Source organism: Olea europaea, chromosome 10 (assembly GCF_002742605.1).
Source record: "Olea europaea var. sylvestris chromosome 10, O_europaea_v1, whole genome shotgun sequence".
NCBI lineage: Eukaryota > Viridiplantae > Streptophyta > Magnoliopsida > Lamiales > Oleaceae > Olea > Olea europaea.
Window position 1 is genome coordinate 4,784,279 of NC_036246.1, and position 3,503 is coordinate 4,787,781.

Below are 3,503 nucleotides of genomic sequence, written 5' to 3' on the forward strand. Positions count from 1 at the left end.
AACTTGAAAGTGATATTTGAGAAGACAAATACCCTATCCAAAAGAAATATATATATATATTTGAAGAGATAAATAAATATTTGCTTATTTCATAAAAAAATATATATATATATACACACACACACATGTGTGTGTATATTTACCAACATATTCCACCAAAATTATAAACACACCAAATAGATATATTCAACTAAAACTATTAACGCAATGCAAGTTAGCAAGAATATTGTACCTGTGGTCTGTGGCTGTGTCCATTTCCTTAACTAATATTCCAATTCCCAAAGATTAAATAGCAACAATATGTGCTTCAGTAATTTGTTTCATCATGAATTAAGAAATCAAAACCAATAAACAAAATCATTCTATAGAAGTAATGAAAAGAGGGGGAAAACACATTGGTTGATTATTTTATTCAACTAATATGAAAATCAGACACTTTATCTGATAGAAGCAGCCAAGAGAGTTACCATATTCACTGGAGGTCTGTCCAAATCAAAATTCTTGCAGTTAAGGTCTGTCCAAATTACCAATTGAGAGGTGCAATGTTCAGTGAGGTCGAGAAGCGATGGTCACAGCTGAACAACAAAGCCTGACCTTGAAAGAATTGGTGATAGAACTCATGGAAGATCAACATTGGCAACTGGCAAGTTAAAAGGAAGAATGGATTATGGAAGATCGATGGCGGCGGAGGCCTGAGATCTAGAGGAAGAGCAAGAAGGAAATAAAAATTAGGGCTTGCTGCCTGAGTTGCTGGCTGACGATGTTTATAAATGATAAATATGGGTTTTGTTTTATTATTATTATTTTTTTAAATAATTGGGTCGGGTCGGGTTGGGTTATATCGGGTTTGATGGTTTAACTGCAACTCGACCCGACCCGATCCACCTAGCTTAGCCACAAACCAAACCCACCAAAAAACTCACAAAAAACCGAACCAACCCGGTCGGGTTGGATCGGTTCAGTCGGATTTGGTCGGATTTTGTCCACCTCTAACTGTAATCCTGATTGACTATAATAGAGGCAATTAGTTTGGTCCCGAAATTTTTCCCACGTTGGGTTTCTCCATCAACAATTTTGGTGTTCTTTATTATTTTCCATATTATAATTGCGGCATTCAAACATAGGGAAATTGGATTGTATGTTTAATCATCTAAAAACTAATTAAAAGTGACTTGTTGCTTTAATTAGTCAATTCCGTATGTAAGGTCAAATTAATAAATTGCATGGAATGTAAACTTGGTAATCCTAAAACTTGAAGTGGAATTAGAGCGTTCTAGGCGATTTTTCAAGGTAAAAAAAAAAAAATATATATATATATATATACACACACACACACAATTCTCCATAAAAAAAATTTACGTTTGATTGCTGGTATGGAATTTGCATGAAAAGAAAATAAGTTTTAGACAATAGAATTGACTAGAATTTATTTATATAAAAATTATTAATTAGACTTGTTTGATTAATTTAATTTTCAGTATAGAAAATGTTATTTATCCTTTATTGTTCTATAGATGAGAGAGTAGGTAGATGAAAAAGTGAGAGAGTGAATTGCATGAAAAATATTGTATCCAACAAGAATAATCTTGTTGGAAAACTTAGCTTTTTAACTTCTTAAATAAAGAGTTGTTTTGACTCTCCAAATTTGGAGAGACAAACTCTCTCTCTCTCTCCCTCTCCCTCTCTCTCTCTCTCGCACAAATTAACAATGGTTGCATTTAATACGTTATAAATTTTAATACTTTACAATTTAAACAATTCAAATTACATTTGAATTGATTAATTTGAATTGTTTGACCACTTAACATAATAAAAAAGTTATGCTAAGTAAGAGATGAGAAGAAATCACTAAATGTTCGGTGAAAAAAATAAAGAATAAAAAAAGAGAGCATTGTGGAAATATATAAAGAAATTACTCTCTAAATTTAAAAATGCTTTGTATTATTCATAAAATGATCTTTATACATACTAGCGTTCTAAAAAGTATAAATCGTGGCTAGGGGTATAGGCCAAGATTCAAGTTTTATGAGCCTTGGCGAGGTTTAGATGTAAAAAAGTGTTTTATTGTTAATATTATCTTAAATTTTTTATTATTCTAAAAATTATTTAGTAATTAAAATAATACATACCAAACATCTAAAATTATAAAATATTATATTTACTTAATAATTTTCAAAATTAGTCAGTTATACAATTTTCAAGTTTTTGAAATACAAAAAAAAAAAAAAAAAGGCTACATTTTATAATTTTAATTTTCAACCAATCAAGTATTACTTAAATAGATTTATAGAAGTTTCGTAAATATTTGCGAAATTTTCAATAAAATTATAGATCTCAAAATCACATAATGTAGATAGCAAAATAACTTAAATCTTATGAAATTCTTTATTGAAAAAAGTTCTTTTTGACTTCCGTATCAATAAAGTCATTTAAAACCTTGAATTAAAGTCAAATAAAAGTTTATTAAAAATGAAAAGGGATAATAAAATTAATAAACTAAAGTCAAATAAAAGATTTTTGAAAAATGAAAAAAATAAATAAATAAAGCTTGCTTAGTTGCACATTAGACGGTCAACTTAATATTTAGCTACTTAATTCGAGCTTAGAGTCAAGATGTGATGTTTCTTCCATGCCTCACTCTTAAATGCAGGCTAGGTGCACTTAATCAATTATTGAGATGAAGAGTGAATGAGATCATTATTGGGTAATTGTCATCATCAAAAAGAATAAATTGTAATGAAAAGAAAACAAACAAATTGTGACTAATAAATAATATGTGATCTAAAAGTGGATATTTTTTTTCACTAAATTAATAGTTGTGACCTACAATTCATATCTTTATAACCAATAAATAAGTTGTAATCAACTAATTTGATAAATTGTGAACGTAAAAATAAGTTGCGATCAATTAATATGATACTTGTGGGTTAAAACTTGTCAATCAAATTTATCAAAAAACCAACCCAAACACCGCCCATTTCTATTAGCCGTCCCCAACAACTTGTGATTGAGAACTAGCTTGTGACCAATTACTTTGATAATTTTTAACCATAAAATAAGTTGTAATATATAAAATTTGAATTTATCACTAAGAAATAATGCAACCGATTAATTTGATAATTCGTGATTGACAAATAAGTTGTGATTTATAAAATTTATGATTTATAAATGTTACTAATACATAACTATGATAAGAAATCGTATGATATTGTGATATTAATATATTTATTAATAAAATATTTTTATTTAATTAACTATTTTCACATTATTTTTGGAAAGAATATAATCATTTCCTTGATTTAAGGGGGAGACGAGAAACAAAGTCTTATTTTTATAACTTTTTGCTTTATTTCAAACTATGAAGGGCAATTAAGTATTTTTAACTTCATCGCATCAAAATTTTTGCACCAAAATCCGTTTGTTGATTTGAAAATAAAAAGGGTAATTATATTACTTCAAGCTGTATATATATATATATTTTTTTTTTTTTTTTTTTTTTTTTT